General features: G+C 44.5%; 1 long non-coding RNA gene across 5 annotated transcripts in view; it reads right to left on the bottom strand.

Annotated features, from left to right (window-relative positions):
- LOC134737289 (uncharacterized) overlaps positions 1-13,193 on the bottom strand; it is a 142,751-nt gene extending 129,558 nt beyond the window's left edge. For 2 of the 5 annotated variants that reach the window (XR_010122028.1, XR_010122029.1), the window contains exon 1: positions 12,647-13,166. This is a non-coding gene — a long non-coding RNA (uncharacterized lncRNA). Of the gene's footprint in view, positions 1-12,646 lie in introns of all 5 variants that reach the window. The other 3 variants (XR_010122032.1, XR_010122031.1, XR_010122030.1) reach the window with 3 other exon arrangements.
- Between the last annotated feature and the right edge of the window lie 601 nt (positions 13,194-13,794).

The following is a 13,794-nucleotide window of genomic DNA, read 5'->3' as shown; positions in this document are numbered from 1 at the left end:
TATGAGCCAAGCAAATGCTAGAGTCATCTGCCAAAAAATGGTTTTGATATTGGAAGAGTTGATGTTAAGCCCTTCTTCCTGACAGTCATTGGATAGTGGGGCCAGGTGTCTTTTGAGGCCACTCTGAGTTTGTAATGATTAAACCATGTCCAGGACATTTAGGAGAAGACTTGTCCTTCCATTGTCCCCACCAAGGGAATGTGCTTCCTGCCCAGCAGAGCAGTGGCCCCTGCACAGAAATCTCTGGAATGACGTGCTAAAGCCAGCCACAGCGTTGTCTCCGGAGGATGGAAACAGGGTGCTTGTGAGGAGGGTAATTTTTCATTGAATTCCTTTTCTATCTCTCTTAACTTTGTTGACCCGTATGCATATACAATTGATTCAAAATAATTTTTTTAAAAGCCAAAAAAAAAAAAAAAAACCCTGCCAAGTTATGTCACTAAGACACTAAGGAAAGTCAAGAAAAAATACATTCCTGTGGCAGTCTGCTAAAAACAAACAAACCAAAAAAAACAACGACAAAAAAAAAAAAACAGATGTATGAGAACTTCTTTTGCAGGGGTAATTAAACTGGAAATTATGTTTCACCTTGTTTGAATAATTTAGAGAATTGTTTTTCATACATTCCTTAGTCACAAGACACTTTGTTCAAGCTAGATCTTCCTCAAAGACCAATATACAAAATTCCTGTTTAAAAATGGGGATCCCCATCAGCGGCCTTTCAGGCAGCTCTGTGGGTGTCCCCAGGGCTCTTCCGAGTATATTGAGAAACTTCCTTTAAAGTCAATGTGTTTGAGAGTTAGATATATAATTATCTTTTGCATCTTCTTCATGTAGTAATACTACACCCCCCTTTAAAATTTACAGCATTGTGTATTTGCTTATGCTGTAAACATTGCTTGAGCACCTACTGTTTGCCAGACCCTAGAATAGACAGGAGGAGGAGGTGACTTAAACGTGGTAAGGTCTGAACAAAAGGTTGAAATGTGAATAGAAAACAACCAGGAGGGCATTCCAGGCCCAGTAGACTGCAGGGGAAAGCTGGAAAGCTAGGAGGAAGCAGGCTGGCAGATCGGGAAGATGGGGGTGGGTGCACCCAGTGTGCATAGACGCACGGGGCATCTGTTGGTCCTAGCAGGTGCTGAAACTGGAGAGGGAGGGAGCAGTAAGTTATTATTGCCTGGTGGATCTTTCTAAGTTTGGACTTGGCAGACCATGAGGAAGCGATTGAAGGGTCTTAGACAGGAGATTGACACAGTCATATTTTGCTTTGGAATGATTGCTCTGACCTAAGTGAGCATTGCAAGGGGACGCGATTAAGGCAGTGAGACTGGGTAGGGAGGTCTTCGCAGCCACCCAGGGAGGAGATGATGATGGACAGATTTGAAGGCCTGGCAGAGATAGAGCAGAGGGGGTGACGAAGACGGAATTAACTGGATGTTGGTGGGAGGCAGAAAAGGGATGTGTCTAGGAAATTTCTGGAGTTCAGGCTGTATAACTCAGTGGGGTTGGATAACTGGGGCCATTCAACAAAGCAAGGAAGATGGGAGAAGGGATTTGGGCAATAGATGATGAGCTTCATTTGGGGGAAGGTGTTGATTGAAGTACCTGTAAGACATGAGGTGGAAATGTCCAGCAGGCAATCAGATAGCCGATCTGGGATGGAGGTGAAGGCCTGAGGCCATCCTCAGTGAGCTGATAATAGTAGTCAAGAAGACACTTGAAACCCCCAGGAGAATGTGAGCAATGAGAGAGGAGAGGCCCACATAGGCAGATCTGGGATGGAGAGGAGAGGCCCACGCAAGCAGTGGATGGTTCGCGTGAAGCCGGTTAAGATGGCGGTGCAGGGAGGAAGAAAGAGAGTCAGGGAGAGTGGGGGTCAAAGAAACCAAGGAGGGAACGAGGATAGGAGGAATTATTAGCAGGCTCAAACCCTGCACAGAGAAGAAGCTTAGGGACTGGAGAACTCATTGGACATAGCAACTAGCAGCTCACTGGAGAGAATGAGGAAAGGCAGTTCCCAGAGACGTGGGCAGCGGGGAAGCCATACAGCAGGGCTTGGGGAGTGAATGGGCAGGGAGAAACTGGGGAAAAGTCGGGTATGACCACTCTCCAAAAACGGCGATGATGAAGGCAGTGTCAGCCACCTCCAGGTGGGCCTGCTTCAGTCCTCTGATGAGCAACACAGAATGACTGGACCCGCGCCTCTCAATTCCAGCTGCGCTTCTAATTCCAACCGCACAATAGAAGCACCTGGGGAAATTTTTAACATAAAAAAGTACCAAAGCCGGGGCCGCAGATTTAATTGGTCTGGGGTGGGGCCTGGGCAAGGGTATATTTTTAAAGCACCACAAGAAAGTCTAATGTGCTGCCACCATTAGGACCATGGCTCCAGTTATTCCCTATTTTGAGCAACAAAGGACTGAATGAGCTTGCTTAGGGAGAAGTCAGAAGTGGTCCTCTGACATTGATCTGTCTTGTCGGGACACAAAGGAGAGGTTCGTGAAAGAAAGAGTCCTGCACATTTAAATGTGTCTGTGTGGGCCCAATTCTTTTCAGTAGAGATAGGCCCTGAAATTAGGGGAGCACCAAAAATGTGTTCTCCATTGCTGGAGAGTAGGATTTCGCTGGGCTTTTCTAGAACATAAGAGACCTGTCCCCCAAATCATTCTGAGTCTATACTTGCCAAATCTCCTTTTGATTAATAATTAAACTCTTCCTGGTGATTGTTAAAATCATACCCGTTTTGCATAATTTCCAAGAAATACATGCATAGGATGAAAAATAAAATGCTACAGAAGTAACCTTCTACCTCCCACATCGCCTCCACCTGCAGCTGCTTCCCAATGCCAACCACCTGACTGTTTCTGCTTTTGTTTTTTCTGGTGGTTACCTCCATAATCTTAAATCATATGCTTACTCTTCTCCTTCGTAATTTACCAATAGTATACATCATCTACCTATTTTGAAAGGTAAACATCTACTAACTCTGCCTCCACTTCCGCTTCTCCCTTCCAAAGTTTGGTGGTTTTAGTATTATTTTTAATCCTTCCATTGGTTACTTACGTAATTTTAAGTAATATACTTAAAATTCCAGTTCTCACTCCATGAACTTACCTTATTTATTTATTTTGAGACAGGACCTTATTCTGTCACCCAGGCTGGAGTGCAGTGGCATGAACATGGATCACAGCAGCCTTGAACTCCTGGGCACAAGCAATCCTCCTGCCTCAGCCTCCCAAGTAGCTGGGATTACAGGCACATGTCAACACACCTGGCTAATTTTTAAGTTTTTCTTTTTGGAGAGATAGGATCTTGCTGTGTTACCCAGGCTGGCCTCAGACTCTTGGCCTCAAGTGGTCCTCCTGCCCCAGCCTCCCAAAGTGCTGGGATTTCAGGCATAATCCACCACGTTTGGCCTTATTCCATGAACTTTCTTTTTTTTTTTTTTTTTTGAGACGGAGTCTCACTTTGTCACCCAGGTTGGAGTGCGGTGGCGCGATCTCGGCTCACTGCAAGCTCTGCCTCCCGGGTTCATGCCATTCTCCTGCCTCAGCCTCCAGCTGGGACTACAGGCGCCCGCCACCACGCTCGGCTAATTTTTTTTTGTATTTTTAGCAGAGACGGGGTTTTACTGTGTTAGCCAGGATGGTCTCGATCTCCTGACTTTGTGATCCGCCCACCTCGGCCTCCCAAAGTGCTGGGATTACAGGCATGAGCCACCGCGCCCGGCCTAAACTTTCAACAATATTTCTTAACTCCACACAGTATGAGATGGAGATACCAGCTCCCCCACTTTCCCCTTTCAACTTCTTCCAGCTTGGTCTTTGTTTTTCCATTGTTCTGATTGGTAACATTACATTCTGTTCTGCAACCATGATGAGTCCTCTGTGCTTGGTCTACGGGTTAATTCTACTAGTTTGAAGCCAATGAACTGCATTAACATTATTGTGGGTGGGTAAATATCATTCCCTGGAGAGCCAAAGACTGCGTTAGGATCACACTTCTTCCTCTTGCGTTCAGTGTCACCACCTTTTGGGTGACTCTATGTTCCCAAGAGCACAGCCAAATTGATTTTCTTTTACTATATCCCTGCAGTTACTCAAAATTACCATTCATTTTATTTTGCCTTTATTTGGACCATGATTTTCTTGTACCTTTTTGAGTTTTTCCTAGACCTTTTTTTTTTTTGTAGAGAGAAGAAACATATTTTGTCCTTGCCACATCACGAATATTTTCTAGCTTCTTACTCCTTCCATCTGAAGCATCGAATACCTTCAATTTTTCTTCTTACAGAGAGATTTATTGGACCATGCTGACTTCCTGCTTTAACTCTGACTTAATGACTTTTAGACCTCTACACAGCTACCATCTTTCCCCTGTGTTGATACTGGGAAATGAATATTAGAGATAAAGAACACAAACTTTTTTTCCATCAACTTTTAAGTTCCGGGCTACATGTGCAGGATGTGCAGGTTTGTTACATAGGTAAACATGTGCCATGGTGGTTTGCTGCACAGATCAACCCAATACCTAGCTAATGGGTGCTAGGTATTAAGCCCAGCATCCATTAGCTATTCTTCCTGATGCTCTCCCTTTCCCCACCCTCCCCACACAGGCCCCAGTGTGTGTTGTTCCCCACCATGTGTCCATGTGTTCTCATCATTCAGCTCCCACTTATAAGTGAGAACATGTGGGAACACAAGCATTTTGATCGCTGCAAAGAGACAGTCTCATTGTAAACAAAATCCATTTGTCATGTATTCATTTGTCTTGCCTAAATTTAATTAGTGTGATTTGTCATAGAAAGACTGATCAGCTATGGATATATAAAGAAAATTCATGTTCTGGGCCTCAGAGATTAAGTATTAGACCCTGGAGGTAGCCACCCAACCACCCTGAGAAGTCTCACCATAACCAGCCCAAATCCTTCAATGCATCTGTAGTGGGAACTGGAACGTGCTGCCTGGAGACACAAAGGACTCAAAGGACTACGGCACTCAGTCCCCTGCCTCAATCCCAGACATCTCTGAAGGACCAGCCATCTTCAGAGGTCCCCATGGGGTGAGCTGAGCCCTCTCTCACAATTGCCAAGAAGTTCAACTTCTTTCTCTGTCCAATCCTTCTTCCTTCATTCTCGTGCAGGTTTCCCCCAAAACTCTCCCCCAGAAACATCTATCTCAAAGTCTGTTTCCTGAGGATCTATTCCTACAACCACACCTTTATCCCATACCCCAGAATTGTAATATCAACAAACACACAATAAAAGGTCAATTGCCGATGGGGATAATGAATTATTGTGGGAAGCGGTTGTTTTACAGGCAGGAAATGAGATGAGGATTGGGTTTCAGTCCTAGGGGAGGCAGGAGAGGCTGGGATTCAGGGCACCTAGGGAGGGGAGCAGGAACTAAGCTTTGTCAGAGGTAGGAATGGAAGACAGAGCATGAGATGCAGATCACCACCGCAGGTATTAGAATGGGGTACAAAGCTGAAGAAGTGGTAATGATGGTTGTGACTCTAAATTTTCTTGGGGAGAGGAGCTCTCTGTTTGTAAATTCAGTTTTTCCTTCTATTGTACACGTACCTTGAGACCCTGGTGGGTGGATGGGAGGGTGGAAGGTACGGGAGTGGATGAGGACCTGAACTGAAACAACTGCAGCAATTACAACATGTTCTGGAATATTCAGGTTGGTGAACATGTTTGCGCTCATTCACTTAAAGTAACTTTAAATTCCTATTAATTCAAACTAGAATGAGTTTATATAGAATCTATGCTATAGGAAGGGAGTTGGGAGGGGGAGCCAGCTTTCTAAGGCCAGCATTAGAAAATGTCCATCCTACTAATGCAGAAACGGAAATCCAAATACTGCATGGTCTCACTTGTGAGAGTTAAACATGGGGACACACAGACATAAAGATGGGAACAATAGACACTGAGACTCCAAAAGAGGGGTGGGAGGGAGGGGGGAAATGGCTGGGAAGACTTCCTATTGGGTACCATGTTCACTATTTGGGTGATGGGATAAATAGAAGCCCAAACCTCAGCATCACGCAATATACCCTTGTAACAAATCTGCACATGTACCCCTTGAATCAAAAATAAAAACAGGCCAGGCATGGTGGCTCACACCTGTAATCCCAGCACTTTGGTAGGCTGAGGCAGGTGGATCACCTGAGGTCAGGAGTTTGAGACCAGTCTGGCCAACATGGTGAAATCCCGACTCTACTAAAACTACAAAAATTAGCCGGGTGTGGTGGTGGGTGCCTGTAATCCCAGCTAGTTGGGAGACTGAGACAGGAGAATCGCTAGAACCCGGGAGGCAGAGGTTGCAGTGAGCCGAGATCACACCACTGCACTCCAGCCTGAGCAACAAAGAGTGAAACTCCATCTCAAAAATATAAAAATAAAAATAAATAAATAAAAACAAAAAATGAATATGTCAGTCCTCGCCAAGATAGTTAAAATTAACTTCAGCTTAATTAGAAATGATAGAAAACCTCAAATAATAATAAATTTAACAAGATACACATGTAATTGTCTAATAGAAACCAAGTCTGGAAGTAAGCAGAGGGGAGACTGTCCTGGTACCTGGCAGTTTTGCAAACGCTAGGAAGCCAGTCTCCATGTTCTTGCCCCACCAATCGTAACGAGTACCCACCTTATGGTCTTTTTTTTTTTTTTTTTTTTTGAGACAGGATGTCACTCTGTCACTCAGGCTGCAGTGCAGTGGCTCAGTTATAGCTCACTGTAGTGCAGCCTCAACCTCCTGGTTCAAGCAATCCTCCCACCTCAGCCTCCAACGTAGCTAAAACTACAGGCACACACCCCCATACCTAGTTTATTTATTTTTTGTAGAGTTGGGCTCTCACTATGTTACCTAGGTTGTTCTCAAACTCCTGGGCTCAAGTGATCTTCCCATCTCAGCCTCCCAAACTGCTGGGCTTACAAGCATGAGCCACGACCACACCTGGCCTTCAAAATTCTTATTACACTGTGTGGACCAACAATTTCTGTAGATGCATTTACACTTTGGTTGCCCAGGCTGGTCTCAACTCCTGGCCTCAAGTGATCCTCCCACCTTGGTGTCCCAAAATGCTGGGATTACAGGCATGAGCCACCATGCCAAACCCACCTCATGGTCTCAAATGGCTGCTGGAGTTCCGGCCATTGCATCCCTACCAGAGGAAGGATAGCAGGAGAAGAAGGGCATGGTCACACTGAGCTGCAAGGGAGGTTGGTGGTCATGTGCCCAGTTATTAATAAAATATGAGAGCTCTAGTACCAAGGCAGAAGGGAAGAACAGGCATTGGGGGCAATCCACAGCTTCTACCACACCTGCTTTCCCTACTCCAGACACCTGGCATCACCTCTACCCTTCATCTGCCAGCCCAGCCCCCCTCTAGGGCTGACCGACTCCCACACAGAGTAGTCAGTGAGTTAATGTCCATGGTCATGCTGTAGGACTGCTGCTTGGCACTTCTGTGCCTGCACACCAGAGAATTGCACTTCTGAATCAGTTTCCCTCCCAGCACCCCTCTTCCATGACGGTGGCCTGTCCAGCTTTTGCCAATGCCCTCTCTATGGAGTCTAGTCTCTCTCTCTCATGCCCTCAATCTCTCCAGACACTGGCTGGGGCCCTTTTCTGATGGACCCACCACCCAGGTCCCAGTATCAGGCCCCCCAGCTTCCAGGGTCGCTTCCTGCCTAGACCTTTGCTTCACCTCTCTCCACATCTTCATTGAGTTGCTCAAACTACACCTGAACTTGACATGCTTATTAGCTTCTCACCAATGACGATGGTGAGCAAAGTCTTTTTTTTCCTGGAAAGGATTAATTCCAAAAAACTATAATTCTTAGGAGCTATATATTTTTCTTTCAAAATAAGAACTTGAATCCCAAGAGAAAATGTACACCCTTGTATTTCAGATCACAAGGGCATGACCTGTCAACTCAGAGAGTGGCCTACAGCCTTGGTTCCATCTCTTGCTAGCTGTGGGACTTAGGCATATAACTTACCATCTCCGAGCTTTGGATTCCACAATGGAAAGCTATCCTAAGCACAGCACCTACCTTCAGCATTATAAGGAAGATTATGGAAGATTAAATGAGGTACACCGCCCGGTGCATGGTAAGCACAAAGTAAAGTTACTTATAATAATAATTGATTTGTAATAACATGAATTTTAAATATCAGTAAATTGGCACTGATTTTTTAGTTGCTAAAATGTTACTGCCTGGGCTTTTGTGAGAAGTAGTTCAGTGCAGCCAGCGTTTTAATTTTTCATTCTGAAATCTTGTCTAACTCCTTACTTCTTCCTTTCCCTGGTGGACTCAAGCAGCGGAGGTCCCACGGTGCCTTACACCTGAGGAGGTGTGGTGTGTACGTCAAAATCAAGCCTGCTTCCTTTTGGTAGATGGTTACACCACACCAGGCAAGGGCCTGCCTACTCCAGTGTGACAGATGTATTTTTCCAAACCCATCCACTCAGGAGATCGGTTTACTGGCCCAACCACATCTGCTGCCCTTCATATTACATCTTGGAGTGGCAGTTGAGGGCCTGGCCAAGTACAGAACTTGTCTTTTGGGGATGAAGTAGCATTCTCCCCCAAATTTCACTTTCTTTTCTACACCTGGATTTCTTTCCGCAGTCTCATTTTGTCTTTGTCTTTTTGGCTTTCTTTGTCTACACAATTGTTTTATTTATTTATTTGCCCCATCCCCCTACTTTTTTTGCAATGGGGTCTCTATATTGCCCAGAAGCATCTGGAACACCTGGGCTCAAGTGATCCTCCCATCTCAGCCTCCCAAGTAGCTGGGACTACAGGCCTGAGTTACCACACCCAGCCCCACCATTGTTCCTTTTTACATATTAAATAAATAAATAACCTATGCTTAATTTAGAAAATGCACAAAAATGAAAAGACGGGGAAAAAAAACAAACATGTAACCCCTGCACCTTGGTGTGTACCTGTCCAGAACACCACACAGGCACACAATTTTTGTTTTCTCGGAAATAAAATCATATGAGCTAGACCAGTGGTTCTCAATCAGGGTGATTTTTCCCCCACAGAAGACATTCAGCAATGTCTGCAGACATTTTAGGTTGTCAAAACCGGGGCAGATGGTGATACTGGCATCTAGTGGTTGAGGCCAGAGATACTGCTAAACATCGTAAAATGCACAGGTCAGCCCTCAACAACAACAAATTACCTAACCCCAAATGTCAAAAGGCCCAAGGTTAGGAAACTCTGGTCTAGACCACGGTTAAGCAAACTATAGTCCTCCTGGTTGGCTACCTGCTTTTATAAATAAAGTTTTATTAGAACACAGAGATGTCCATTCATTTCTATGTCATCTATGGCTGCTTCGACTTACAAGGCAGGTGAGCAGTTGTAACAGAAACTGTGTGGTCACAAGCCCTAAAATAAATATGAGCCACATATGAAATTTTAAGTTTTTCTAGTGGCCACAATTTTTAAAAGTACAAAAAAAGCAGGGGAAATTAATGTTAGTAATATGCCCCAAATATTATCATTTCAACCTTGAATCAACATAAAAATTAATGAAATATTGTTATATTCTTTTATTTCCATATTAAGTCTTCACTTACAGCACTTCTCAATTCAGACTAGTCACTTTTTTTTTTTTTTTGAGACGGAGTTTTGCTCTCATTGCTCAGGCTAGAGTGCAGTGGCACAATCTCAGCTCACCACAACCGCCTCCTCTCGGGTTCAAGCGATTCTCCTGCCTCAGCCTCCTGAGTAGCTGAGATTACAGGCATGTGCCACCATGCCTGGCTAATTTTGTATTTTTAGTAGAGACTGGGTTTCTCCATGTTGGTCAGGCTGGTCTCGAATTCCGATCTTAGGTGATCCGCCCACCTCAGCCTCCCAAAGTGCTGGGATTACAGGCGTGAGCCACTGTGCCCGGCCCAGACTAGTCACATTTTAAGTGCTCATGTGGCTGGTGGCTATTGTATTACACAATGCAGGTCTACACTGCATTTTTCACTAAACTGCTTTCTTTTATTATTTTATTTTTAATTTTATTTTATATATTTTTTTGAGACGAAGTTTCACTCTTGTCGCCCAGGCTGGAGGGCAGTGGGGCAGTCTCGGCTCACCACAATCTCTGCCTCCTGGGTTCAAGTGATTCTCCTGCCTCAGCCTCCCTAGTAGCTGGAACTACAGGCACATGCCACCACACCTGGCTAATTTTTTTTTATTTTTAGTAAAGACAGGGTTTCACCATGTTGGCTAGGCTGGTCTCGAACTCCTGACCTCAAGTGATCCCCCTGCCTCGGCCTCCCAAAGTGCTGGGATTATAGGTGTGAGCCACTGTGTCCTGCCACTAAGCTGCTTTTTTTACTTAATGTAAATAAAAGACTTCTCATGTCCACCATGTATTTTTATATCACTTTTAAAGTGTTCAATGTTTTAAAAAGATTCCCATTTTCTGGATATTTATATTGCTTCTGAGTTTCACAATTATGAACGATTCTGCCACGAACATTCTTAGATAAAACTTTTTTACCTCATCTTTAATTATTTCCTTAGGATAAACTCCCAGACGTGCGTCAAAGTGCAAAGAAGCATTTTTAAGTGTTTTGAAATATATATATTTTTAATAATAATAATAATACCTTCCCTACAAGATGATTACAAGAATTGAGTTAGTACAAGTAAATCAAATTTTATTAATTCAAGTAAGGTCAATAAAACTTAAAATAGTAGTGCCTGGCACATAAAGGCACTCTATAAATATCATCTATTATTGGTATCGGTATTGCTCCTGAATTTATCTCCAGCACTGTGGTTCTAATTATACCTCCATTAACAATGCCTAAGAATGCTTGTTTCTGGTATACTCTTTCTAATACTATTATTTTTATAGCCCTTGCAAATTTTATATACAAAATTGGCTTCTTGTTATTGTTGGTTTAATCTGACTGTAGTTCATTCGTTTTCTTCGATTTAGGATGTTTTTCTTGGGTAGAGTTGTTACAAGCTCAGTCTATAGCCACATGCTTAAGAGTTGGACCATGTGGCTGGGCGCGGTGGCTCACGCTTGTAATCCCAGCACTTTGGGAGGCTGAGGCAGGCAGATCACGAGGTCAGGAGATCGAGACCACGGTGAAACCCCGTCTCTACTAAAAGTACAAAAAAACTAGCCGGGCGTGGTGGCGGGCGCCTGTAGTCCCAGCTACTCGGAGAGGCTGAGGCAGGAGAATGGCGTGAACCTGGGAGGCGGAGCTTGCAGTGAGCCGAGATTGCACCACTGCACTCCAGCCTGGGTGAGAGAGCGAGACTCCATCTCAAAAAAAAAAAATAAAAATAAATAAATAAATAAAAGAGTTGGACCATTTTTCACCAGAATGACCAGGACAATAAGTGACCATTTGTATCAGTCAGCTTCCACTAGGTTATGTGTTGTAACAAGTGCCCCTAACATCTCAGTGACTCACAATAACAAGTATGTATTTCTCACTCACACTGCATGTGACAGCCCAGGCTGAAAGAGCACGCCCATCGGGGACATGCCATTCCCATGGTAGAGGGAAAGGAATACATGAGAAAGAAAGCAAAGGTGAAGTCTCCAAAGCTTCAGCTCCTACCCGCACAGACTCCCTTCCGCTTGCATCTCATTGGCCAGAGCAAGTCATGGTGCCAAGTCCAATACCAATGGAGCAGAGAAGTGTATTCCCACCATAGGAGACACTGCAAGCTACATGGCAATGTGTGGGAACTGAGATAGGGAGCAATCCACCAGTAAAACCGATGCAATTAACTAATTGTGTGCCTCTACTTGCCTCAAGTCAGGATTCCCCCTATATGATTCATTACAGCTCTCATAGAAATGATAAGCCCCATCCCCGCTACCCACTGCGGGAACAGACAACAGATACTGAGCTGCTGTACTGCTTCCAATGGGCTCTGAAGACAAACTGGTCTGGAGAGACTCAGCCTAAACCAAACATGAGGACATCTCCCACTCCCTGCATGAAGGGGCAAACTTGCCTATCAATGAAAAGAACTTTGTGCCTAAAGTCATCATTACATCACCAACAAGTAGGAAACAATAAATCTCTGATCTGATCTCACCGTCATCAAACAATCATCCATCATACACAGAGAGTGTAATGGTTCCCTTAGAATAAAGAGGATGGGGTTTATATTGTAGTTGGCCTCACCTGTGAGATCAATAGTTGCTATCAGCAGCAGCAGTAGCATAGTCACCACCATCACCTCCAGCACCTTTTAAGGTCAAGCCAGTTACCATACCCCTGAAACCAGCCAACAGCACCCTGGTTGGCACAGGATGTTTACAGACAAAAGGACCGACCCCTGTCCTAAAGAATTGAACCCTTGGCTCTGCTAGCATGGCTGGTTGGAAAATTATTATGCTACTTGAATCCTCATAAAAATGTATTCCTAAAATCCTAACACTAGACAGTTTTAGCATTAATAAATGTATATTAAAATTACAAGCTGTTGTACCTCAACCCTGAAAGAAACCATTCTAGAAACATGAAAAACAAAAAAGAGCGAGGCATGTTTCCTAAGGTAAGTCACTTCCTATTTGAATCATTTATTTATATAACAAGCCTTTCTGGACTGATTAAGAAAACTGCCAGTTACACTTACCAGCTGTTCCTCAGGTTGGGGAGAAGCACGGCGTTTTCCTCCTGCTTTACATGTGAGCGCCTGTGTTGGAGATTTTTGTCCTCGTATCCAAATTCTCCCCCCTTCTGTCAGTCTCTGGAAGGACTTGATGCTCAAAGAAAAACACTTCTCATCCTGAACCAGTGGCAAAGGGAAGAAAACCAACACGATCCTTTACATCCCCCTGGGCTGTTAGCTTCCTTGAGCCTTAGAAAATGATCAGGAATGAAAGTACAGTATTTTCTTCTTCCTCCGTTTTTAAACTTTAGGTCTCCCAACGCCCAGCTCAAATCCTACCTCTCCTGTGAAGGCGTTCCTAACGACCTCAGCTGAGAATGGTTTTCCTTCCCTGAACCTCAATTGCAGCTTCCTGATTTTACCCCCCACCAACACTGTCTTCACTGCCTGGTAATGTTGGTTAACTTCCCAAGTGGGCTGTAACAGCTACTGATTTTACAGGTTCTTTCTAACCTCCCTTCTTCTGAGGTTTGGAGTGATTGGTTCAGGGTGAGCCTGTAACCCCAGAGGGACCGTTCTGCATTTCCTCTTCATAGTTAAGTATGCCTTGAGAGAGAGAAGCTCCTGTTTTCTCCTAGGTCATGAGCTAGAAGGGAATTGTGAGCCTGGAACTTCTCAAAGCCATCTTCCCTGGACTCCTGCAAGAAGCCAATGTTGGGAGACGGAGAATCCTAATGACATACTTTGTTTTTTTTTTTTTGTTTTTGTTTTTTTTTTTTTTGAGACAGAGTCTCGCTCTGTCGCCCAGGCTGGAGTGCAGTTGCGCGATCTCGGCTCACTGCAAGCTCCACCTCCCGGGTTCACGCCATTGTCCTGCCTCAGCCTCTCCGAGTAGCTGGGACTACAGGCGCCCGCCACCACGCCCGGCTAATTTTTTTGTATTTTTTAGTAGAGACGGGATTTCACCGTGGTCTCGATCTCCTGACCTCGTGATCCGCCTGCCTCAGCCTCCCAAAGTGCTGGGATTACAAGCGTGAGCCACCGCGCCCGGCCCGACATACTTTGAACCCTTAGATCCAGTTATGCCTGAAACTGTTAGCCTGAACCTCCCAATTATGGGAAAAAATACATTCCCTTTTCTGCTTAAGTGAAAAGTCTTTTTCTTTTCCTTC

Source organism: Symphalangus syndactylus, chromosome 8, assembly GCF_028878055.3.
Source record: "Symphalangus syndactylus isolate Jambi chromosome 8, NHGRI_mSymSyn1-v2.1_pri, whole genome shotgun sequence".
NCBI classification, from domain to species: domain Eukaryota; kingdom Metazoa; phylum Chordata; class Mammalia; order Primates; family Hylobatidae; genus Symphalangus; species Symphalangus syndactylus.
The sequence above is the reverse complement of the archived record's forward strand: the minus strand, read 5'-3'. Positions and strand labels throughout refer to the sequence as shown.